Source organism: Microtus oregoni, unplaced genomic scaffold (assembly GCF_018167655.1).
Source record: "Microtus oregoni isolate MIOR12 unplaced genomic scaffold, Mior012 000004F_ref0000308, whole genome shotgun sequence".
Classification (NCBI taxonomy): domain Eukaryota; kingdom Metazoa; phylum Chordata; class Mammalia; order Rodentia; family Cricetidae; genus Microtus; species Microtus oregoni.
The window spans coordinates 21,544,140-21,571,106 of record NW_024543063.1 but is presented as its reverse complement, the minus strand read 5'-3'; the positions used below and the strand labels follow the sequence as shown (position 1 = coordinate 21,571,106).

The 26,967-nt window shown below is 42.7% G+C and overlaps 1 protein-coding gene across 1 annotated transcript in view; it reads left to right on the top strand.

Annotated features, from left to right (window-relative positions):
- Nucleotides 1–22,426, top strand: part of Irs1 (insulin receptor substrate 1) — a 59,852-nt gene extending 37,426 nt beyond the window's left edge. The window contains exon 2 of the mRNA XM_041649827.1: nucleotides 17,913–22,426. The gene's annotated coding sequence lies outside the window, so the exon portion shown is untranslated. The remainder of the gene's footprint in view (nucleotides 1–17,912) is intronic.
- Nucleotides 22,427–26,967: the final 4,541 nt, after the last annotated feature.

Below are 26,967 nucleotides of genomic sequence, written 5' to 3'. Positions count from 1 at the left end.
ACCCCAAGCTAATCCCTGTCTTCAGTTACTGCCAGCTGTGGGAATCTGTTTCCCCAAATGTGAAGCCTGTTATCTGTGCTTTAGTTGAAATAACCTTAACCAAGCGGCATGGACTTTAGAATAAATGTACCTAAAGATTTGCCTATATATTCTTATTTAGACAGCAATCACAGTTAAAAGGTTAGATATATATATAAAAAAAAAACCATAAAGAACAGACCAACAAGGGCATTCATCTGCTGCGAGCTTATTTCTGGCTTTAGAGAGCTACAGTTCATGACATAGTTGGAATGTAGTTTGAATCTACAGTGCCTGGGCCTGCTTTTGTCTTCTGCATGAATGAAGTAGAAAAATATTAGCTCTACAAACACAGGTGCTTTTGAATGTCTCTTTTAGTTTAAGGGTAGTGCAATCCAAATAATGGTCTATCGATAATACGTGATTGGCTCAAAGCAAGACAGGACCTTCTTACCAAGTGATAAGACGATCTATTAAAATAACATCTGTTATCATATGGCGTGTGTAATTGTTTTAGAGGTTCTCCACTCTGCAAATAGGGGAAACTGCAAAGAAATGTCCCTTCCTGTCTCCTTTCCCCTTCCACTATCCCTTCCCTTCCCTTGCTGATGGTGTCTAGCCTCATGCTAAGAAATTACTTGTGCTGTAATTGCTAAATTGTCAAGCTTCCTGCTTCCCGGTCTACAGTCACTATTCCCTCCACTCCACACTTTTATCCCCGTTTTACTAGGAAATCATAGTTTATTGAGACGAATCTGCTGCCTGAAATCACACTAGTTAGTGGAGCCAGGGTCTTCCAGCGGGGCAGTCAGGGGCTGTGGCTCATGCGGAAAGTGTCTTGCAGGAGGCTGACATTCCTGTTGTATCCACAGTCTTGGGTAAAAAGCATTCTCACTCTGCCCCAACTTGTTAGGAAAATAATGCATGTGAATTGCTCGACATGCCAGGTTGGTTTGGGAGTCGCTCCTTACACTGTCACTTCTTAACCATGTCCTAAAATCTTTCAGCATGTGAGTTTGCCTTGCCGAGACTTTTCTAACAAAGCTGCACTTCAAATGAGAAAACAGACACAAGCCTTGCGGGGGAAATTGCCATGAAACCATGAGCCCCTGCCCACTGCCGTAAAACCTCCCTGTCTGGAAGATAGACTCTTATGGCCAACATCTTAAGAGCTAGGACTGGAGGGCAGGCCTTCCTGCTTTCCTATAGAAGCTGGGACCAGTTTGCTATGCTCTGTTGATGGGTATGGAGTTGTTAGCAAATCTTGCCTGTTTGTTTTAGTTTTTAGTTTTTGGCACCTTTGCATCATCATGGTATTATTGCTTCCCCCAGTTTAAAAAAAAAAAATGCTGCTTCTAGAGGTTCTGGGTCCTAGGCACCTGCATGTTAAATTGTCTTTGCCCTTAAAAAGATGTTGACTGTTGTTTAGGGAAGATGGGAGCCTGTTTTGATATCCACACCTTTAAGGTTTGAGAATTGAAGATTGTAGACGTTTGATTATTATCCCATAGGCTGAGGGTAGGTTGCGGTTGTTAAAATTTATTTAGAATATCAAGCCTTGGGTTCAAGTCCTAGGAACACAGAAACCAATCAAGCAAACAAAATAATAAAAAAAAACAAAACAGAAGCTAAAGGAACTGCTCGTTTGTTATTTCAGTTCTGCTTACATTTTGAATAAACCCTGACTCTTGTCTCTTATGACCTGCTAGTCTCCTTGAATTATCAAAGTGTGCCACATCCTTTGGTTTATTTGGTTATAGATGACTACGGTGCAGATTGTGTGTGTCTCACTGAGTTGTGAGCAGTATCTGTTTATTTTTGCTTCTTTTACCCAGCAGCGCATGCATAAGATGGTCCTCAGCGTCTCTCGGATTAGACCGTCTGAGTCTAACGCAATTCTCATTCATTCTGTGAAGACAGAAATGTGTTGAATTACTGTCTTAGTTAGGGTTTCTATTTCTTTGAAGAGACACAATGACCACAACAACTCTTATGAAGGAAAGCATTTAGTGGAGGCTGGCTTACAGTTCAGAGATTTAGTAGATTGCCATCATGGCAGGAAGCAAGGTGCACACAGGCAGACAAGGTGCTGGAGCGGTAGCTGGGAGTCCTACATCCACACGGGCAAACAGCAGGAAGAGAGAGTGACACTGAGCCTAGTTTGAGCATCTGAGATCTCAAAGCTCACCTCCAGTGGCATATCCTTCATCAAAGCCACAGCTACAAGGCCACACCTCCTAGTAGTGCCACTCTCTTTGGGGACTGTTTTTATTCCCACCACCACCACCACAGTTACCATTTCACTGCTTTTCCCTCTTCCAGTTTCTTTAACCTTATGCCTTATGTATTAGTCCGAACCCTACACAGATTTACTTGTTTATTTTAAACAGTCTATGTGAAGTCCTTTTACTTATCTAAATTTATTGCCATAGAAGAAAGGAGAGATGGGGAAGGACTGGCTGATGGAATGCTTATGACATGCACATAGGAAAGAGCTTCTTCCTGGGCATCAGGTGAAGAGTGTTAGTATGTATTCAAACAGGAAATCAGGGTCACAGCCACAGAGAAAACTAAGATTTGAGAGCTGAATCATTTCTAACCTATCACGTCTGCTAGTATCTGAGTCAGAAAACCAACTAGAAGGTTCATTATACGATTCTTAATGGAGATAAGACACTGAAGAAGTAACTCCTTAGAGATAGGCTTGGGCAGCCTGACGTGGGAAGAAGGGAGAGGGAGAAATAGAGAAGAGTAGACAGTGAGGGTTGGGAGGAATCAAGCTAGTCTGTCCTGAAGACTTCTGACGTCATCTAAGTCTGGGTTGTTCAGGAGTTCCCAGGAACAAGGATTTTCTCATTCTTTTCTAGTCAACACTTCTAGAACCTTCTTGGATATTTTTATTGTTATTTATATCTCAGATGAACACTCTCTTCTACTGAGGCCCATTTTCCCGTTGGAGGAAGGGAACATGGAAGTGATTTACCCCTCTTACCAGTCCTTCAGCTGGGCCTTCTTGTTCTTTCATACTTTGCAAAGGGGGTTTCTTCCTCCTTGCAGGCCCTTCCCTCCCTTGCCACTGGTCCTCAGGACCAGTGCCCCTGGCTCCTGCTGGACACTGGTTAGAGATGTGGAAATTTAAACACTGCCTCAGACCTGGTCAGCAGAATCTCTCTGTCCTAACAAATTCCTGGGGTGTAGGTGGGAGTAGGGGTGGGGTTTGGGAACTCTAATGAACTTTATATTACGTTCAAGTACAAGAAGCATATTTACCTCTATCTTCATGACTTATTTTTCTCCATTTCAACTTGGAAACAAAGACCCAGGCTAATCGTGACATCCTAACACTAGCTTAGAAAGCACCAAGTATAGTGGAAATACGTTTGATAAAGTATGTATATGTCCTAAATCTCTGCTCATTTAATGCCACTAGTATTAAAGCATTGTGCCCAGTGCCTGTGAACAGTCTTCCTCTGTAGTGTTATTTCTCCTCTTTCTGCTGTAAATTCACCTTCATGATAATCCCCATTTTGGAGTTGGTTGATTTAATGGCTTGGAATCTCCTCCGCACTTCCTGTGACAATCGCACTGCCTTGCTTCCTCTATCAAGGCTGCTTTACTTTTCTCTGTATCCAGCCAGACTGGAAAGATTTCAGTTCCTGATTGTATGGCTAGAAAGTGCAACTGGACTCCCACCTAGTCTTACCCAGTATTAGCTGCCAACCAGTTCTGTGAACTTGAGCAACTCACGCAATGATTCTAACTCTGTACAATGGTCCCTAATGGGACTGATCTGGTTATTCTCTTCCTTTCAGCCCATGAGCTCTTAATATGGTGATGAGGTCATTTATAGAAATAAGAGGGAGACATTTAAAATGAAAGTTGGACTCAGAGTCATCTAGATTATTTTAGTCATTGTATATACACACATACACACACACCTTTTAAAAACCATTTTTTACAGCATTTTCAAATGGAAAAAATACAAAGTTGAATTCTATTGAGTTTCCCATTTATCTTTTGGCTCTCCCCCTGTAGGAAGTGCTAGTACACCACTAGGTGATCACCACTAGGTGATCAAAAGCAGAGTGGAGAGGCCATGAGGAAGTGTCTCAGCTTGGACGCTAGGGTCACATGGCCCTCAAGTTGGTACTGACTGCATCTGAGGCTCTGAGGCAGGCGCCTTTGGGAAGGGGATCCTGTATGTTGGGAAATCTCCAGAGATCCCAGGAACTGTGGTGAGGTCTCCTGAAGGGCATTGCTCATAGGGGAGGGGCGAGGATGAGGATCATCTGGAAAGAACCAGCTGGTCATGGAGATTGACCAGTCACAAAACTGTCTTCTCTTTATGGGAGGAAAACACCAAGAGATTAAATGACCAGGAAGGCCAGTTCCACTAGTGGCAGGGGCTTAGGGCAGAAGCCTCAGGTGATTTTTTTTTTAAGCAGAATGAGGGAGAGCCTACTTTTGGGTTCTTCATAAATTATTCATTACAATCCATTAGTGCTTGATAATAAGGCACAATTGTGTGACATTTTGTCAGCATTCTGGGCTACAGTCTGGAAAGAATGGAAGCTGTCATTTCCTTGTTGTGTGCTGGGACCACGAAGGCTCCTGAGGCTGTATTTTAGCAGGATCTGTCATTACTGTTATTACCTTAGGGATCAGCCTGAATATCTTACTGTTTAATCATCTACAAATCAATTTATTCTTTGTGTTTATTGTTTTTGTGTTTGTGTGTCTAGAGTTCTGAGGCCTTCCTCGGCTCATCAGCGATGCTGCCTGAAATCTCAGCCACTTGCTCCTTTTTCTTATTTCTCTTTAATAGAAATTGAAAGAAAACAGACCTGGAAGTGCCTTCCCAGGCAGATGTGTAATAGAGCGACAAGAATTCAGGCCTCAGTCTTACCTCATGTTTGCTTGTTTGCCTTTTTGTTTTGTTTTGTCTTTAGTAGTAGATCATCTTTCAAGGAAGATACTTGTTTCATGGAGTGTGAAAAAAAACATCTAGGAAGCAGCACTCTGATTTAGATGTACTCTCTCTAAGATTCAGAATGGCCATTGATTCTAAAAAGTCAACTGATTCTGGAACAGTGAAAATCCAATTCATAATTTTGTTTTCACTCCTAGACACTTGAGAACAAAACCTAGTACTAAGAGCCACAGGTGACTGAAATAAACCATCTCTTTGTTCCCAGTATCCTTTTCTTGTTGTATCTCCCTGCCTTTGCAACTGATTGTGGGGATAGATATTTTCTCTCCTTTATTGTGGAAGCAAATAGAGGCCCTGTTCAAGATTGGTGGTTCAATACAGGTTAAACTGGATGAACTAAGACCTGGGAGGACCAAGTGTATCTCTTAGTGGGGTCCTCCTGTTTTTTCTTGGTCAGGACTGGCAGACCAGTACTTCATCTTGCTCTTCTTCCCGAGACTGTGTGGATCTCTCCTCTGGAGTTAGTGCTCTGCTATGATACTGCTTCCCGAAGTTTCTCTGAGGAAAAGAAAGGAACAGTGGACTGATTGCATTACCTAGCTGTCTTCTAGCAAAACGGTTACCGAGGAAACAGGACACAGCACAAATTAAGCTGTAAGCAAGCATCGTCATTTTGAAAGGGTCTGGATATGAGGAGGGGCATATTGGGACTCTGAAGCAGCCTGCCAGTGGGGGGCTCTAAATGTAGAAAGTCCTCGGATCAAAAATTGTCAAGACGAAGCCCTCACAGGCTTACTGAGGCCTTATCAAACCCCAGGAGCAGTGAACAAGCCACATTTGGAACACCCCCCTCCCCCATCCCTGACTTTTTCAGCTGGAGGCAGCAGCCCCAAGGCAGGATTTCTCAGGCAGTCTTGACATTTTGAAGCCAGATAACTCTGTGCTGCAGCCGACCTGACGGTTCCGTCTATGGTGGGGGCATTTAGCAGTGGTTGTGTCCTCTACCCATGAGAAACTAATAGCACTCACTCCCCCTACTATACCTGATTTCAGCTGAGACAGCCAGAAATGTCTGCAAACATTATCAAGGTCCTCCATGAGATACATTTTCCCCACCTACCCTGTCTGAGAACATTAGTCTAGAAACTGAGTGAAAGGCTGGGAGACAAGAAGGTAACCACGCAGAGATGACGTCAGCCTCAAGTGCATGTTTCAGGTCCTGGTTTTGGATGTCAGTGGTCCACACTTCTCTTCCTCATTTCTGCCAGCTCCTCAGAGTTGCTGTCTTTGTTCTTGCTGAGGTCACAAAATAGAGCGGGTGGCTGTAGAATAGGTATTCATCCGATCACTATGACAGAACACCTGAAGAAGTAAGGGAAGAAGAATTAATCTGGTTTATGGCTCCATAGCCAGTCATGGTGAAGTAGGCATGGTGGCAGAAGTTGCTTATGATCGTGGTAGTGGGCAGTGATGGGTGGCTGGTGGTTTGCATCAGTGGTTAGAATGGGTTGGTAGTCCAGAAACAGAAAGACTCAAGTGAGAGGAAGTTCAGACTAACACTCCAAAAACTCTCCTCCCATTGACGGGCTTCTTCTGGATAGCCCTTCCTCCTAATTTTCCATAACATCCCCCAAATAATGTCGCCACCTTGAGACCAAGTGTTCAAACATATGAACCCAAGAGAGCATTTTCTATTCAAACCATGGTGGTGGCTAGACAAGACATACCTAGTTCTCACAATTGGAGACCAGGGAAGCCAAGATCCAAGATAATGCTGATCTCTTGTCTTGCAAGGCCTTCTTCCTGGTTTGTTGGTGGCCTCATAAGCCACAATAGATAACAAACTCTCATGTCTTATATAGGTACCGTTCTTCCTCTGCATTTATGATTTAGTGAAAATCCTAAGGTCCCTAATACTAGTGCATGAAGAATACAAAGGAAGCCAGAATTTGTCTGTAACACTGATATAGCTCTATAACAATGCCTTAAGGGTTGTCACCGTCTACTTATTAAGAATTGGGCCTAACAGTCCTCAGGCATCTTTTGGCTCAGCCAGACCATCAGCTCATCACTACAACATGGTACAACTTCAGATGTAGCCAAAGTAACTTCCAAGCCAAGGCCTTTTCCAAGTTAGAGGGAACAGGGGCCCCGGGAAACAGCTAGGTTAGTAAGGTGCCTTTAAAAGCATCAGAACCTCTTCAGTCCCCAGAGTCAATGTGAAAATGCTGGGCCTGAGTCACACACACCTACCATCCCCTGCTGGGAAGGCAGAGATAGGTGGGTCCCTGGCGCTCACTGACCTTCTAGCCTAGCCTGTTTGGCGAACCTCAGGCCACTGAGATACCCTCTCTCAAGGAAACAAGTTGAGCGGCCTACCCAAGGAATGACACAAAAGTTGATCTCTGGTGTACATATGCAAGCAAACACACACACACACACACACACACACACACACACACACTCACTCACTCACTCTTGGGGGAGGGTGTTTCTCTAGAGCCAAACGGAAGTGAGACTTGAAAGATGAAAGCAAAGGCGCAGGACCTTTGGGGTCAACAGGTGAAAGGTCACCCCACTTTGCCTGCAGAGAGAATTTTGCTTCTTTGTGTGAGACAATAAGGAGCTGTTCACAGTTGGTCAGGAATCTATACCAGCGTCTCCTTCCAAGACCTGGGAGCTGCAGACAGCCATGTGCACATTATCAACTCTGCGGATAATCTTTCAGTCTCCCTTCTGTCCCCTCCCCCCACTCTTCCAGCTGCCGATGGTTTGACTTCATTGCATCTGGCATCGACTTCAGCTTTTTAAGTTGCTCAGGCAGCCCTGACTGGTCAGGGCACTGTCCTGTTCGTTTCCTTCAGATCAGAGAGATTGGGAGGAAGGAATTTAGAAACCTAAGCCACCCAGTTCTTCTCCCACAGTGGTAAACATGCTTTAGAAACTAGAGACAGTGCCTTAAAACCCCTCAGTGAGCACCCCTCTCAGCTCGTTCGCGTAGTTTCTTTGTAAAAGTTTTTATTATCAGGCGTAGAAAGGGCAAGGGGCTCCCAGCTTCTAATTTCTTCAACCATCAGAAGTGACCTTTTGTAGATGGCTTTAAGACTTCAGATGAGTGCCACTGTCTTGCTATTGTAACTGCTGCTGTGCCCTGTTCATAAATAATAATCAGACCACAAGGCATAGTGGCAGCTTCTATACTGACGTATCCCTTTCTTTTCCATTCTGCCATTTCCCATGCCATCTCCTCTTCTTAGTAACTGTATCTTCCTTCCGAAACTGTGTTCCATTCTGCCTTCAACTCTAGCCTGTGGCTATGGTCTATGGAGCCGTTTGTGCGTGCTAGTTCCGTAAACTATTTTCAGCTGGTAAGCTTTCTTCAGTCGTTACAAGTATATCTGAATGCCAAGGATTTCTCGTTCTTAACCAGAGCAGTCACAAAAGAACCACAAATCAAGGGCTTCTGTGTCGTGCATAATAAGAGATCTCCATGACAACCCTACGCAATCACTATTGTTATTCCATGTTGTAAATGAAAAATTAAACAACAGGAGAGCGAGTGACTTGCCTGAAAGCCCAGAATATAGAAAAACAAAAGAGGTGCTAGAAGTCATCTTAGCTTCCATTCACATTTCACTTTGTGAATAACTTTGGAGTTAGACAAAATGATCAGTTTTTCACAGGCATCAAAGCTCTCTTTTCATTCTCAAAGTAGCCTTTTGGAAGTTGTCTTTCCCAAGCATACATTGTAAAATTCATTTCTATATAGGTTACTCATTTAGCACTGGATGGGCAATCCAGGGTGGACTCGTTAATGTTAACTGTGAACTTGAACAACCTAGAGTCACGTGGGTAGAGAGAGAGAGTCTTGATAAATTCTCTACATCCAATTGGCCTGTGGCCGTATCTCTGGGTATTGATCTAATTGTTAATTGATATCAAGAAGACCCAGCCCATTGTGGTCAGTACCATTCATTCCCTAGGCAAGGGGTCCTAAACAGTATGAGAAAGGGAAAAACCAGCTGAGAGCAAGCACAGGCAAGCAAGGATGTGAGCCTTTGTTTCTTTTCTTTTTTTCTTCCTTCCTCTTCCTTCCTTCCTTTCTTTCTTTTTAGCACTTGTTTCAAGTGTCTGCCTTCACTTCCCCTCAGCAACGGACTGTTGCCTGGAATTGTCAGCTAAATAAGGCCCTTTCTCCTCTAACTTGCTTCTTGGTGTTTTATTGCAGCAATAGAAATGAAAATAGAACACCGGACAAAGTACATGTCACTGATTTATTCTGAGAAATATCTGTCGCTCATCTTTAGCACCACCCATTCCACACGACTCTTCGCTTTGGACTTGTGTTTTTGAACGTGGGTGGCATGGTTTTCTAACTTTCCTTATTTCCTTTACACTTGATTTTAGCTAAAAGGCCAGGGAGTGATAAGATTATGTTTAAAATTTAGCTTCATATGCCACAAGCTTTTGTTGAACTGTATTTCCTTAAGATTCTTAAGTTGGAGTAGTGGAAGGAGAGGAGGGAGGGGAACTGGAATTGATACATAATAAATAAATAAGCACAATTATTTTGAAAAAGATTCTTAAGTTGAGAGCAGGGAGAACCATGGTTTAATGCATTTGGAAATAATGCCATAGTCTTATGTATTTTCAATTAGTTTCAGAGAGAAAGTGTTCTATTATTAGTTAGTTCCTACTCCCCCCCTTTTTGGGAACAGTTCCCTTAATTTCAAACAAAGATCAAATTCATTATTACATGCCCTTTCCCGCCCCGGCAGTCTCTCCTCAAAGAAGGGAGACAGGGCCAAATAAACAAACTTTTTCCTTGTGATTTGACATCGGTTTCCTGGAGGTGTTCAGTAGATAGAAGTGTGTAGTTTCGGGTAAAGAATGTCTCTTCCTGACCCTGAACTCCCAGGAGCTGTTAGGAGTGGTGTTTTCCTCTGGTAGACCTGTTTAAACCACCTACAGTGAGGGGAATCAGGCTACACTACTGAGGTATCCTGTGGTTTCTCTAAAAGTCTCTTGTTTGGTTCCATAGACTTTTCTTGCATTACCAAAAATCTTCCATAAAGTCAACCACAGCCGTAATACTGGGGACTCCGGCTCACATTTGTGGCAATAAGGAAATAGATTAAACACAGGTTTTTCCAGCTGCCAAAAGTGATGTCAATTGTGGTAATGATTGTTACCTCAGTTCCCTGCAGATCCAGGGCTGTCTGAGTGAGCGTCTGTTCTGGGCCCTGTTTACATGCTGTTATGGAAAAACTGATGATGGCTGGGAACAACTGAGTATCCGGACACTTTCGCACATGCAGTCAGGGGCCTGCTGTCTTGGAGCAATCAGACTCGAGGGACAGCATGAGAATCCCACTTAGTGTTGAGAGCCAAAGAAAAGTTGCTGTGGTAGACCTGCCTCCCTCCCTTTGGTCTGACTACAGAAACTGTGTTGCAAACCCTCTTAACCCTCTCTTCACAGCATTGTAAAGGAAGCCAGGATGTGATTTAAGCCCACTGGTTTGTATTCAAGCCAGACTTCTAAATTCTGTGTCCTGTTTTCTGACCATTATAAACAAAATAAAACCCCAAACCCGAAAGTGACGTGATGTTACAGTATAAACCTCAGAACTAACTAGAATGTAATTCCAGTAAGAGAGAAGATGCTGTCGAAACAGTCCCCATGAGAGTAAAAGACTTCCTGCCCCCGTGGCACTTATGGTCGGACCCGTATTGTAGAAGAATTTCTCTAAATCTTTCTGCTTTGATTCTGTTATATATGTGGCCGTACATATTACTTCTTTCATTGCTGTGGCAAAAGCAGTGTAGGGACAGAAGGATTTGTTTAAGGTTATGATTCAGAGATGCTGTCTATCAGGGCTGGGAAGTTCCAGCCACAGGAACGCAAGGCAGCTGGTCACGTGACGGCCCCAATCAGTGGGCAGAGAAGGGTGGCTACTGTTGCTGGGCCCATTCTATCTTTTCATTCACATTTAGAGTGGGTCTTCCTGCCTCCGTTAACTGTAGTCTAGAAACCCCTTCAGCCACATGCATGTGTGAGGTTTGTCCCCTGGGTGATTTTTATATCTGTAAAGTTGACAAAAATTATTATTCCTAGTGGCGTGTTATTGATGGCAACATTGAAGGCATTTTGATTTACCCGTTTCCAGGGACACTGTTATGCCTCTGATACAATTTGCTTTATTACTGAGCTCCTCTTTAATTAGTTAAAGGAATGCAAAATTAATTTCGTTAAAAGGATTTTTTAAAATTAATTTTACGACTGTGCGCGTTCTACCTGTATGTGTGCTTGTACACGACATGCGTTCCTGGTGCCTACAGAGGCCCAGAGAGGGTGCTGGGTGCCCTGGAACTGGAGTTACAGATGGTTGTGAACTGCCATGTGGGTGCCAGGACTCGAACTGGCTCCTTCTGGAAGAACACCTGGTGCTCTTAACTCTGAGCCATCTCTCTGGCCTCAGTTTCAAATATTTTAGAATTTTATTTGAATGGTTTATCGACAGCACACCTTTACTTATTGAGAACTGAACATCTTTGTTTACATTTCTTTTCCCATCCCTAATCATTTTGAGAAGTTTCCAGAGCACAGTGGAAGCCAGGAAAAGAGGAACCCACGGGGGTGGGGGTGGGGGTGGGGGACAGTATTCACTCCAGTAGGCCACAGAGGAACCAAACGGCTCCATTGCCTCCTTGGTAGATGGTAATTTCTCTTTCTGTAATAAAGCTTGCCTGTCTTCATTGGTGGTCTCCTGAAGTCACCAGCCCCACTAGAAGGTCTTTTGCGCGACAAAGGAGGAACTGGAGCGAGATGGCCTCTCACATGTTGGCACGTCATCCTGGATTTTCTCCCTGGCAACCCTGTGCTCCTGAAGGTCTGGCCAGCAACGTTGTTATTTTCCCCAGCTCTCCCCATGTGACTGGCACTGGGCACGAGTGCTATTTAAGCAGCTCCATTAAAGCATTGGTTTGGTCTGCTTGGTTACCCTTTGCCATTTCAGACCATGAAACCCAGTCTTGCCAACGCAATCTTGGCTAGTTTGAAAAGAAATTTTCTTTCTTTAGCTTAAACGCCTTTCTATGTTTCAATGCCAGGCAGCGGCTATCAAAGTCCTTACCTCTAACTTGTGACTAATTATTTCGAAGTGATTACTGGAAGGCATTAGAATAGAGACAGTACGTTCTCACTCCCTAGTGTCGCCTTCTTCCAAAGCTTCAGCCTGTCATCCTACTTCTTAGCTCCACCTTCTAGAGACCAGACAGATTCTCCTGTGCCCAACCTTTGAAGCTCCCTTTTCCTTAAGTGGACAGTTGGTGAGCTTGGCAGAGATGCCTCTCTAGAGCGCTGTTTGGTTCTTGGGTGCTGCCATCTGATTCGGATGTTGGAGCACTGCCTGTCAATCACAGGATCCTGTTAGTGTTTCACAATCTACCAAGGAGATTGGTGCTCCCATTTCTTCAGCTATGGTTGTGTGATAACAAATGTTATCATTAAGGCATCTCTGTTTACTGCCATGCGACAAGATTTGCAACTGGCGTATTTGATTTTGGTTTTGCCATTCTCTCATTTTCTAGGTTCAGCTACTAGACTGAAGGATGTTTTTTAAAAAGTCATCCTGGAGTATGTTATTAATATATCGACATTCTAGAAGATGTGATTTTTGCATTAGTATTACCAGGAGTTATTGCAGTAGCAACACCAGGGAGAAAGCTGGAAGAATGAATGGCAGTGGCATGCACTTGAATGTATATGTGAAATAAGAAAACAGCCAGGTGGTGGTGGCACACCCCTTTAATCCCAGCACCCAAGAGGCAGAGGCAGGGGGATCTCTGACTCTGAGGCCAGCCTGGTCTGCAGAGTGAGTTCAGAAGAGCTAGGGCTACTCAGAGAAACCCTGTCTTGAAAAAACAAAAAATAAAAAAAAGAGGAGAGGGGTGAGGGGAAGAAGAAGAGGAGGAGGAGAAAAAGGAGGAGGAAGAGGAGGAGAAGGAGGAGGAGGAGGAGGAGGAGGAGGAGGAGGAAAACAGTAGACTTGCCAACCCCTGGAGATGTCTCCATTGATAAAGGGCTTGCTGTGCAGTCATGAGGATCTGAGTTCAATCCTCAGAACTCCCCCTTTAAAAAGCTGGGCATGGTGGTTTGTACAAGTAAATCTACTCCTGAGAGGCATAGACAAGAGGATTCCTCAAGTTTGCTGGGCAACGAGTCTGACTGAATTTGTGAGCTTCATATTTAGGGAAAGACCCAGCCTTAAATATATTAAGGTGAGAAGTCATGGAAGGGGATTCCAGAGGCTAGCGCTAGCATCACAGCTGCCATCTTGGAGGACAGAGCAGTGCCCAACAGGAATGTTTGAGCTCCCAAACTTCCACTTCTTCCCTCTCCATTTCCCAGGTGGGAGAGCAAAGCCGGGAATGCGGCAGCTCACCCCACTTCCAATTCCAGACAGTGAATTAGGAAGATGAGACAAAGGATAGGATACTACGGTAACATCAAAATCGAGCCACCAATTTCACATGACTCGCTTCACATGTTTGTGAGAATGAGAAAGTATGGAAGGATGATTTGAATGTTAGTTTCCCCTTTTTAAAAAACACATTTAAGAATGAATGCAGGATTACAAGACCTCAAAACTTTGCATATAAATTGTGAAATTGGAATAACTGAATTAACAGTTACCCTTGGGTGCCAGGCATTATAAACATATTATGGAAATTTAGATCTTCTTGTATTTTATAAGTGTTCTGTGTTATAACTTTCCCGCATACACATTTATGTTAAGTGAAAATGCAATGTGGCTGTTTTGACACTATTTTCATTCTGCAGTGGATTGAACCCAGGGCCTTGTACATGTCAAAAGAAGCAAGTATCATTCTAAGCAACATTCTCAGACCTTGACACACTTCTTTAAGTATAGGATTTAATTAATAGGAAATTGTCTTGCTAAATCCACAGTGAGATTTCAAACAGTAATCTCCTCGGAAGGAAACTGAGCCTTGCAGACCTTTTAAAAATACCATTAGATGAGGCAGGGCTACTTTGTGGCCATATTTTAGAACTATTTTTTACTCCTATTTTCCAAGAATCAAGAATAGTAACCCTGGTCAAACACTTATTACTATGTTGCACTTGACTCCACAGAATGGCAACAAGTTTCAAAACCAAGATGCTCAAGATGGTCCCTGACCAATGGCTCTGACTAAAAGTGGCTTCTTGGAAGGGTACAGACCCTTCCCGGAACCTCTTTTTCAGCTGCCTGCTGTTTTTCAACTTTCACAGCCAAAACTGATCCTTCCGCCAAAACAATGTGAAAGGAAGCAAAAGCTGTGTTTGTTTTTCAGCTCAAGTAGGCATAGTTTAAGTGGGTACAGTTCCGGAAGATGTAAATTCTTTCTGGATGCCATAATGCAATAATCTGTCGGACTCAAGTGGCATCGCTCAAGTGTTGACTTATCTGATAATGCTTTAAAAAGGACTTTTTTCACTTTCTGGCAGCAGGATTAGGTGGGTTTTATCGGACAAGAAGATACACAAAGAGGGGGTACAGTAGATACTGGTGTGATGAAATTTTGTCCAAGTGTAACTTCCTGCTGCTAACTCTCATGACAGGCGCATCACATTTCTGGGTTCAGAAGTAATTCCCCAGGGATGTAACTAGAGAGCTTGATGTTTGCGCTGAGTCTTCTGCTGAGGAAATGGGTTGCATTTGGTTTCCATTTTATGCACAGGACCAGTGAGCTCTTAAATTTGGAAAGTAGCATGGCCACGTTTGGTATGGGCACCTGAGGTCTGCTGATGGAGGCTGTAGAAGCTAAGGACATTGCATGTACATATGGCCGTGTCATCTCTGTTGCTGATTACGGTATATGCCATTGCATTTGTGTTTGTAAAAGACATGTATTGAATTTCACGACTGTGAGAACGCAGTGTGGTTATCCTTTTTGGAAACATATTCCTAAATTGCAAAAACCTATGCACCTAGAGTATAGCCTTTTCTTCCGCCACATTGGGTGTTCCAGGCTCAGCCTGTCTAGGGTGCAAGAGTGTAGTGCTAAGGATATAGGAAGATGAGCGTAAGTCCAATAAAGCCTCAGAGAGGTCTGTCTGTGAAGACTATGGTCTCTCTCCCTGGTGTACAAGAAGACTAAAGCCTTTGTAGCTTCAGTCCTGAAACTCTCTGGCTTTAGGTAATTAGGTCCCTGGGAACTATCAACCCCTTTATTCACTGAATTTGGCTAGAAAACCTTTTTGGCAGTCTCCAAAGATCAAATGTGCCTTCCAAGAGCTAAGACTGGCTGCTCTAGAGACCACAGGGAAGACTGTGCCTGAGATAGGGAAGACTGTGCCTGAGATTGAGAAGGCAGTTGCCAAAAGAAGTGGAAACTTGAGAAGGCATTCCACAAGCAGGGCTGCAGACTATGGCTCTGTGATCCGAACGAGTACCCTGCCTCCCAAAGGGCCCCGCTGAAGGACAGTTCTCACCGGGGTGGTCTGCCTCACTACCTGGCAGCTTCTTGCCTTCATGTGCAGTCCCAGGTTCACACCGTTGTACAAAACCAGGCAGATGTGCTCTTCAGACTTCCTCTGTGGCCTTGTGTTCCACCCTCCCCCACATGAACTCCAGTTTTTGTTTTTTCTTAAGTTCCTAAATTGGTGACACCAATGGGTGATATTTGTGCCTGAATTGTGTCTTGGTAGATTTTACGTGAAAGCCTTTTTTAAAGCAGAGGGCTATGACTTTTGGAGGGAGCTATTTGATGAAGGGATATGTTTTTATTTTTTTTCTACTTTCGAACATGCTTATGTAAAATTACGAAAGTGGTACCTGGTAGTGCGAAGCCATGTATTTAAGCAGACAGAGAGGCTGTCTGTCTGTCTCCCCTTCCAGGGTCCCCTAGTCCTTGCCCTGTACACCCGTGCAGCTTGGCACATGTGGTGATAAACCTGGGTACAGTTTGTTCCCAAACTAAGCTATTCATCCAGCTCTCCTGGAGGAGAGCCAGATATGAAATGAAAAACATGCTGTGTGCCCTTCATTCCCCACTCTGTTTGCACTGTATAGGTGGCAGCTTCTTGTCACAGGTCGTTGAATAGAGTGTGGCCCACCTAATTTTAGGCCCAGAGCTGTGAATCTCTATCTAGCTATATCCTGATATTCTGATAGGAATTCAGGAGAAACTTAAAAGTAAATGACAACCCCAAAACTTGGCCGTGAGTATCGTAGCTGAGCTGAGGCTATTGGAAGAATGGCCTAGCCCTTTCTCCATATGGAGTAAACTCTGTCTCACTGCAGTTAAAGGGAGAAACCCCGGCCACTTTTATTTGTTTGTTTTTGCTTTGGCATCTCTATACTGAGTCTTTATTAGTAAGTAAAAGGTAGCCTGTCTTTTAGAGGCAGAGTTAATATTTTACAATAAATAAAAATCTCATAAAATGAGTCTTCTTTGGTAAACTTTGACTTATCTGAAAGCCAGTGTGTAAATAGGAAATGCTGGTGGCTCAGTGTCACAATCACTCCCTTCAAAGGGAGACAGAGGCTAGGCTTGGCAGTAAGCCCCTATAATCCCAGCACTGGAAAGGCTGAGGCGGGAGGACCATGAGTTCAAGGACATCCTGGGCCACACAGCAAGTCCCGGTCTCAGAAACAGCACTAGGGAGAACAGCAAGAGAGAGGACAAACAAGTTGTGCCGGTCAGCATTTATGCTCGTCCTCCTGTGTCTCCTGTGGTCCTTGTCCTTATCTGTTATCCCCGTAGTTAGATAAAGGCCTCCTGGACTGTCCACAGAGGTTTCGCCACGTACCTGCCCTCGATCTCTATATTTAACTCCACGCGTCCCTTGTGGCCTTTGGCAGTTCTATGAAGCGGCATCCTTCTTATGGCCTACCCACTGCTGGTCCCTTCCTGTCCCGAGCCTTGTTCTATCATGTCTTCAATGGCAAGTCTGTGGCATGCCTGCCCTTTGTTCAGCTCGTATTTATCAAATGCCTGCGATGTGGCAAGCCTTGTACAAACACTGGGGTGACAATCCTTGTTTCCACATCCCCGGATTATCCCTTTTCTTCCAAAGGCAGCCAAATGTGTCAGTGAGGCATTTAACTAATGTTCTTAGCTAGAAGCCCTCTTCCCCACCTTTGTGAATCTAGAATTCTTCTTGGGTGCACCTGTTGTGAAATTCACCTGTTGGCTTCACGTTCTATTAATAATGAAACTCGCCTTTCTTTTGGAAACTGGTAGGAGGCCAACTTCAGCGGAATTGAACTTCGGCGACTCCATGGCACTTAACGTAGCCATTTTCTCATTCACCGAGTTATTTATGACAATCTGCTTGACGCAGACTGTTCTGGGCATTCTATACATATTCATATAGAGAGACTCAATTCTGAGTACATGAAAAATAGGTACCTCTGAAGTACTGTCTATGTAAAACTGGAGAGCAAGAGTTGTTTTCTGGGGTTCATAAAGGGTCTCCTTTCTGAAGGGGAGTTACAGATAATTTCCCACTGAGGTGAGCTTTCTTGAATTGGAGGAAAGAAATTACACCTAAATTGGAAGTTTGAGTGTAGGCTATAACTGTGTGTTGTGTTTTACAATATTTTAAATGAGAGCTAGAATGAACATTATTGCTGCAAACATAACCCCAAAGAATTTTGTGTTTATTTATTGCCAAAACTCTGAAATGTATGGATCACATTGATCTGTTTGCTGTAGTATTCACTACTTTAGCTTGGGACTGCTATAAACACTTGTATTTTGAAAGAAAACTTAAATATAGTGTGTTGGTGTTATGTAGGTACATAGTAGGTACTACTACTACTACTACTTATGCCTATAACTTCAGTTGATCTCAGATAGATCCTTCTGTAAGGAGGGAGCTTCTCATAGTTTGCTTGAGTATACATTTCCAGATGCCTATGGTAACATTTTTTTTTTTCCGTTTTCTTTCCAGAATGAAGACCTAAATGACCTCAGAAAATCCTCCTTTAACTCATGGGTATCCAGACTCAAACTATTTCACAACTCACAAGCAGGACCTCACGTCTCCCTCTGCCGTAGATGGTACGATGCATCCATTACAGTTTGTTTACTCTGTACAATCCTCAGGAGTTCATGACTGAACTGCACGTTCAATATTGTGCCAAGCAAAAAGAAAGCACTGTGACCCCAGGACAATGAGTCTGCGTAAACTTCATCTTGAACCTTAAGGACTTCGCTGGCCACAGTGAGCTGGTGTGCCCATCACCATGCCGCAAGAGAATGGGTTTATTCTCGTCGCATCTACAAGCGTATGTTTCATCTACTCTGAAACCGTGTCCCATGAAGCACCACTCTAAATTATTTCATACGGAACTGTTCACGTTGGGTGGAGAGAGTATTAAATATTTAACATAGGTTTTGATTTATATGTGTAATTTTTTAATGAAAATGTAACTTTCCTTACCGCACATCTTTTTTTGGATGTGGAACTGAGGTATTTGATGTTCTGTTGTAAAGAGTGGAGCAAATGCTTAAAACGAGGCGAAGAAGAGTAGTTTAGGGTATGATCCTTGTTTTGAGATTCTAATTCAGAAAAATAATATAATAAGAATCATAGTGCCATAGAAAGTTCTGTACTGTACAGTTATACTCGCTGATACTGTCTCCTGTAATATAAACTTGATGTTGAGCTGAGTTCCTTTTAAAAATTCATTCTAGTTTTGATTTTTGGTTTTTTTTTCCAAACAGAAGGAGGATGTATTCTACTGGGGTGCTTTCAGTTGTCAGCTTAGAGTTGGTAACTGAATGGAAGCAAAATTGCAAGAAAAGAAAACCACAGACTTTCATTGTATATACTGTGTAGAGAGAAGGAGGCATGAGCGATCCCTTCAAGTCAAAAGCTCTCTTTGGAATGAAGAATGTGGGTGTTTATAAATTCTGGAAATGTCTTTCTGTTCATAATAAACTAGACACTGTTGATCCCCTTCCCCACCTCTATAAGCTTCTCGCTCCCACCCCCTCTCTGTCTGTGTACACATCATGTTTCATTTCATACATTGTCTTGAAAAGGCTGTTAGGAGAAGTGTGTTCTTGCTAACTGGAAATTAAAATTCCAGATTCTTCCTTCCTTCTTTCCTCCTTCCCTCCCCCCTTCCTTCCTTCCTTCCTTCCTTCCTTCCTTCCAGGGCTCCATGTCATGTTCTCTAAGACACCTATCTCTTGTGTTCTGAGAGCTTCCAGTGTTGTGTGTGTTTAGATGAATGCGGTTGGCTCATTTGCCCTGGTGTTTGCTGGCCTTTTAGCGGTTATCTAATAAACGTGGTTTACAGAGAGCACAGAAAAACATAGTGACCTGCCCCTGAGGCATCTAGCCAGCAGTAAACATGTTAATCCTTTCCTTATTTGGAAAGTCCACGTCTTGGATTTTTTCATGTATTAAATAGCAATGGCAATGAATATACCTGAGGATGTTTCCTCCAGAATTGTAAATTATTGCCACGAAACTTCTGAAAAGTATAGAGAATTGATGCAGTGCCGGGCTCCCTCTGAGTCCCTAGGAAGGCAATGCTGCTGGGAGGAGGAGCAACTCTCTGCCTCTGGGAAGGATTGAGCTGCCTGGGTGGGGCTGCAAGGAAGGAGCTAGGGCAAAGGCACTGCCTTGACCATTGCCCTGATCAACTGATTAGGGACCCCTTGCTCTATTTAGAGGGATAAATTGACCCCCGACTGCTGAGGCCAGTGTTAGCACTCAGTCAGCCAGAAGACACATACCTCACAGACTGTTGTACAATGTTCATTGTTGCAGATTTTAATCATTTGCATGCTCATCAGTTTCTAAGGTAAATAGGTCTCTAGTCATAAGTATACATTGTTTTCAAGGAACTCTGCCAAGTGACATCATTTGCTGTCAGTAGAAAACCCCACTGGCTTTGAAAAATCTGATGTGAAAGTTGTTTTTTTGTTTTTTCTTTTTGTTTTTACAAATGTGTAAGCAAAGACTCTCATTGTCAAAGTAACTTTTCATTCTTTAAGTATTCTGACTCAAATGCTTGCTAATATAAGAAGAAAGCAAGCTGCTTGCTCCCCACCCCTCCCCCCAGGACCCGAGTAATGGAAGGGAGAGCAGTGAACAAAGTCAGCCCCAACTGTTTGCCTAGAAAGCTGGCTGTGATAGCTCACAGAGCCCAGGCTTCAGATATCTGTGACTATCATGCTTCTGTATATGGGGTTATTGACATTTGGGGTGACAGTGGAAAAGAAGAGCGTGGATAGGCATCTCCTAGTTTCTTGCTTTTTATGGAGTCAATATTGCAAAGGTAGACATTCTTCCTTCAGCTTCCTCTAGAGTCACCTGAGCTGGGTGGGATGAAAGCTTCCAATCAAACATAGCTGACCTGGAACTGGAAGTCGCTGGTACCCAGGCTGAATTCCCATGCTCTGGCTCTTTGAAGGGTTTACTTCAAAACACATCAGCTGCTATGTTTTTGTGTTCAATTCCTGTTAAAGGTTGGCTTTTATCTCTTTCCAGGTATTTGCAGGCCAACCAGGGCCTTACATTAATGGGGCTTCTAGTGGCCCCTGGCTCATGTGGAAGTTAGTGGCTTTCTCTTTACGAGACCAACCTTTCTCAGCATTCTTTCTTAGAGACGTGTTAAGACAGAGTTTTAAAATTCTCCTTTGTGAAAAGAACAAGTATATTCCCTGGCTCTGATGTTACCTGTGTTTTGGGGCAAAAGCTTAGCTCTAGAACCAGCTGGAAATGAGGGGATTCCATTAATGATCAACCACCTGGGTCAATAATGACAAATCAGTACTGCTGCTACGTGTATGACTATTTCTTGCTAACTTTCAAAGGTCAGGGCCACTCTCGACTAATCTAGCGACTACAAAAGTGGATCTACTCAAGAACCATCTAGCAGAAATAGAGAATTTTAACCTGTCTTCTCTTAGCTTTTGTCTTCTGTCTTTTATATGTGAGACAAAGTGTTAAGAAACAATTTTGCTGTACTGTAGGAAACAGTATTTTTAATTCAATGGTACATCCTGAATGCAATATACCATGTAGTTGGGAACACCTTTGAAACAGGCTACTCAAAGATAGAGAAAGGCTGCTCACCACCACACGATGACAGCAAGGAACATGAGGGATAGTACAGCCATGAGTTGCTGTGGCTGTTGGTGATACCGATCCCAAATTTACCTCATGATGCCTTGGCTGGGATCTGTACTTGAGGTGGTCATACAATGAGGTCTAGGAAGATGCCAGGCATTCACACCCACTCTGGAGAGAAGGGGCTTCTTGGGAAGGTCCATGGAAGACAATTGGGGAAAGCAAATAAGAAATGGTTTCTTTGCAGTGACAAGACAGGAGGGTTAGTGCTGCCAAGACAGTGTGCATGTTAGCAGGAGGTGATGCAACACTCATATGTATGGGCTGCTTCTGAGAAACTTGTAGGAAACAGGCTGTGAGCAGGCCCAACGTTGGCAGTACTAATGGAAGGACTTCCAGGCTGGACCATGAGCTTAACTATGGAAAGCAGAGACAACCTTCCTTGTAGTTAGTAGAACTGAGGGTTAAACACTGGGCCTGCTCGTCCCTGAGCCAAGCCTAAGAAGGTTCCAGTGGAGCTCTGTTCATCAGTTCCCCTTACACACCTGTAGAAAGTTTGGCTCAGATGACATGCTGGGTATCTGTCACTCACTACTCACAATTAGGGCACCGAATAGATGTTGGAAGAAGACTGAGAGGTGCTGGAGGTGTTTGGCCCTACTCTTAATTAGGAGCCTATAAGTAGTAAATATGATTTTTAAATGTATGACTTGGGTAAGGTGTTATCTCCCTTCCCTAGCTTATCAATGACTTGGCATTTGTGATGTCTGCACCAAGAGATGGGTGTGTTATCCCTTTGCCATTCACCCACTATTTAAACCTCTCTTTGTTCATGCTGTCTTTCCAGTGTTAGCCATTATGCCATATCGTAGAACAAATTCACTACCCAGGAAAATGTGTCTGTTTGCATATCCATTTGTAGTGCTAGTGTTTTTTTTAAAAAAATTCATTTTAGAACTTTGCCACTGGCCTAAGAATAGAGTTTCCAGAAGAATCTTTCTTGTGTAGTTACTTTCCTTATACCTCTTGGCTACAGGGTGGGCCAAACAAATGCCATCTAGCTTTCCATTTACTGTGTGTGGTTTGGTTTATCATCCGAAGATGGTGGTGCTATTGATGGTGCTACTTCATCTGTGTACAAAAGACCAACACATGGTCTCTGTTGCTACCAAAACATTTACTGTATATATGTGGATACCGTATTATGTATATATGTAATGGGTACCAGGCCAGGTTTATATTTTTTCTTTAGCAGTGTTTCACTTTTCCAAGCTTTCTTTATAATGTTATGCTTGTCTTCAATTCTTTTTACCCCCAATTCTGTCTGGTACTTAGAATTGTAGTGTCTTCATCGTTAATTAAAGAAAACTGTCTAAATGAACCCAGAGATGTGCATAGTGGTTTTCTTGTTGTCTTTCCATGTGGGATCTGGACCAGGTGTGGGTCATTGGTTGGGTATGGGCAGTTTCCACTGTGAACATACTTCTAAAACTGCTATCTGGGACAGGTAGTTTTCTGTTCCCTTCTTGGGCTGCATTCAGTGGATGAGCGTATTAAGAAAAAAAAATAAAAAGCTCTATAAAGATTTTTAGCTGCATGATGGTCAGTGGTACCAAAGGAGAAACACGTGGAGAGAAAAGGAAGCGTTTTCTTGGTGGAAAGAACTGTGTTTCATTTCTGGTCACTGGGACACTTGTCAGCCTTGAGCCTGCGCATGCTCAAGTCCCTCTGTCCAAACATAGGTCATGGTCCTGGGATCTGAGTTGCCAGTTCCAGTGGACAGATGAAACTGAGAAGTGGGGGCAAGGATACCTCTCAGCCCTGGCTCCATGTTGTTTGTGCAAATTCCAAAAAATAGCCGTGGCTAGAACAATGGTCCAGCTGGCCTTCAAGTGGGGTCTGGGCATCAGTTGTTGCTTTCAATGTTCCCTGGAAGAGTCTAGCCAGAGGTCAGAGGTCAGAGTGAGAATCTCTGCTGGAACATGTTGCCCAAATGTGTCTGCTCATTAGAACCGCTTATTAGAAATACCTCCTGGAGTGCTGGGCTGCTCCAGAAATGTCTACTTTTTATTTTTTCGCCTACTATGTGGCTTTTCTGATAAACACATTTGGGAAATCCTGATTTCTATACAGATGGAAATTTTGGATTGGTTTTGCCACCAGCACTGTATTAGTTACTTTTCTATTGCTGGGCTAAAATGTCTTGACCAAGGCAAGTTACAGAAGGAAGAGTTCTTTGCTTGGGCTTATAGTTCCAGAGGGAAAAGTGTCCATTACCATTATGATGGTAGTTGGCAGACATACTGGCTGGAGCAGTGAGCTGAGGGGTCACATGTTAAACTACAAGTAAGAAGAGAGAGAGCACACTGGGGATGGCTTGAGGCTTTTAAACCTCAAAGCCTGCCCCTAGTGACATAGTTTCTCCAACAAGACCAAAACGCCCAAGCCTCTCCAAATAGCACCACCAATTCAGGACCAAGCATTCAAATGTCTAAGCCTACAGAGACATTCTCATTCAAACCACCACAAACACAAATCTAGAACGTTGGGAGATAATTGTCTGGGTTGCCAGCATCAGAGCAGCCAAGTCTTTTCCCTTGCTTTTTTGAGTTTTCTTGCTTGAAAACTTAAGGGAGAAGATGACTTTTATAGCTTGTTTGTCAGGGCTAATTCAAGCTACTGACTGACATTTTGGAAACAGATTCAAGGTTAAGTTTTAAAATGTTAAGTTTTTATGACCATGAGACTCCAAAGACTCACTTATTTGGTACAAAGGCTAGAGAGAGCTGCCTGACAGGATAATTGATATTTTCATTGTTTAAAAGCAGCACACAAAATTGACTTAATACATGCTTTAAGTTGTGGTTGATCTTTATTTTGTATTGCTTCCTTCCATTTATATTAAACAAAAAAGGCAAAACAGTTCCCTTGTAGTGGAACTGCAGAGTAAATAACGCTTTATCTCCTATTGAAATCACATTGGAACATCACTAATTAGCATTAATTAGAGGAAAGTCTAGTTGGAATGCATCAATGGTGTAATTTATAGCCGAATTGTGGTCTTACCTTTACACACGTAAAGAGACAGAGTGTAGCAAGTAAAGTGTTGCTGACGAAGGGCTTTGAGAAGTAACAGCCAAGGAGAATTTGTAATGAGCTCAGTGGTACTATTAAAATCAGTATAGGTGTTTATTATACACCAGGATTTGCATAAATTATCTGGTTTTTGACAACGCAAAGGGAGACAAGGTGTGTGTCTGATTGCAGATTCTTGAGAGGCTGGACAACTGGCTTTTCACTGAGCATTGTTTGCAGGCAAGCTTTGTGTTCTCATTGAGAGCCTAGTAAGCTTCCCCTTCACAGGTGCTTCAAAACTATGTTTCAGATATTGAAAACACTACCGAAATAGGCTGCTGTTCAGTGATAGAGTGCTTACCTAGTATGCAAGAGGCTCTGGGTTTGATCCACAGCAAAATGCACACACATGCACCCACACAAACACACACACACACACACACACACACACACACACACCTCAGCATTCCTCTAACTGCCTTGTGTTAATGACTTTGCAGAACTAATGTGATTGCACGTGAAGTTGAATGTGACTCTGTCCAGCTATGGCCTGCAAGATACAAGCTAATAAGGTCGTGTTCTTTATGTCTAGTTTAGTCCATTGATGTCTATTGTAGTTGCTTGCTTCTCTTACTTCTCTCACAAGGTATACCTTTTTTTTTTTTTGCAGCAGCAGCAGCAAACTACAACATCTGGCTTTATTTTAGGAAGACAAAATGACAGTGAGTTAATTGTCAAAGCTGCATGCAGTTCAAACTGTGTTTTGTGGGCATTAGCTTTTACACACTATCTCCACTGAACAGTCCTAAATTAGAACTTTTGATATTGTCTGATAAGGAAACTGATAAATAGAGAAATAACTGATGCTGACAACAGGAAAAGTGGGGAGGCAGATGCCAGAGTCATCTGGGTTGGAGGATGAGCCCTCATCACTTGGGAACAGATGGTTGATGCTCATCACAGTTCAGAAATCTCTCCTCTCTGAGAGATGTCCAGTGAAGCTCAAGGACGGGTCTGAGAGCAGCTATAATGGGCTTCCCAGAATTATTATACAGATTTAACAAGGCCACAGGAAACTCTGTGAATATCAAAGAGATTTCCTAGCACCCATACCTACTAGAGTTCATTAGACAATATCCTTTCTGTTTGCCTTGCATGTAAGCTGCCCCAAATCTCAAAGACCAACGTCTCCCAATTGTAAAGTGAGAAAAGAAATGAAAATAAAGTTCTTCACTGCCCTGGTAAGAAAACAGCCTCTTAAGACAGAAATCAATACAACTGGCCTAAATTTATGGAGAGAGTCATTAAAAATAAAGGTATCTAGAAAATCTCCATGTATTTCATTACACTGCATCACAGCAGTTTAAAACATGCAGAGGCACATACACATACATGTAGTAGGAGGACCTGCTTGTTTTGTTCCTGGCTGCTCAACAGCTCAGACCTGAAATAATCACACAGAAACTATATTAATTAAATCACTGCTTGGCCCATTAGCTCTAGCTTCTTATTGGCTATCTCTTACATATTAATTTAACCCATTTCTATTAATCTGTGCATTGCCATGTGGCTGTGGCTTACTGGGTAAAGTTCTGTCTGGCTCTCATGGGGCTACATGGCTTCTCTCTGAGTCTGCTCTTCTTTCTCCCAGCATTATTCAGTCCAGTCCTCCCTGACTAGCTCTGCTTTGCCCCACCCTACTCTGTTATAGGCTCAAAGCAATTTCATTCATTAATGATAATCACAGCATACAGAGGGAAATCCCACATCACCTCCCCTTTTCTGTTTAAAGAAAAAAACAATTTTTAATTTTAAAATAGTGAAATTATATACAACAAAACAGATATCAAGCAAGAATTACAGTTACAATATTTATATCTACTTTATTTTTTTGCAACTAAGGAAAACTATAATTATAACTATCTATCTATTCTTCAACTCCATTAAAGACTCCAGAAGGATATAATATTACCTAAGTAAAAAATAAGTTCACTGTAAGCAACTTCAAAAACTTTAGAATTGGCATAGACTTCTCGCTGCCTGGACAGTCACCCAAAATTCTTCTGTTCCGTTAGGACATCCATCTTCAGCCTACAGGCTCATAGTATCTGGCAGACTTTTCCATGAAGCAGGAAATTTGAAAGATTGTTTTGCCTCTATTGGCAGATTGTCAGTAATTTTCTTCTGTGTCCTGTAGAATTTCTGGCAGACTCTTTCATGAAGCAGGAACCCAGAAAAATTGTCTCACCTTTAGGCAAGTTCAGCAGTCATTTCTCTGCAGGTACTGTATGTCCAGTTCATCAAGCAGTCCAGGCAAGAGCAATTTCTTGCCCAAATGGCTAACCAACTCCATAAGGAGCTTCTTCAATGCCCATCTTCCTCTTGAAGTAATTGGTGCTGCCAGGAGCAGACATGTCTCTGTCATGAAAAGTCCTAACTTCTTAAAACATTTTAAAGGCCATATTTTGTAGTCTTTGAAAGGTTTGAAGAATACCTATCTATCTGAAATACATCTCTGTACATCTAGAAAATTTAACTGACATGACTACAAGCTTGACTATTATAGATGATTATCTATTAACTTGTATTTCTTAATTATATATTACATTTTCTAAATGAACTATACAATCACAATACCTTAATCAAGAGCTGAAATATACATATAACAATATTGACCTTAAATTTGTATCAATAAACCAAGATCTATGCCAATGCAAATCTCTATAGTATATTCCCCCTTTAAATGTAAACAAACATTTATGAACAATATTTGGGAATATGAGCATAGTTCTATCCAAACTTCTTCCTGCTGTTTATTGGATGAAATAATTTTTGAGGGGTG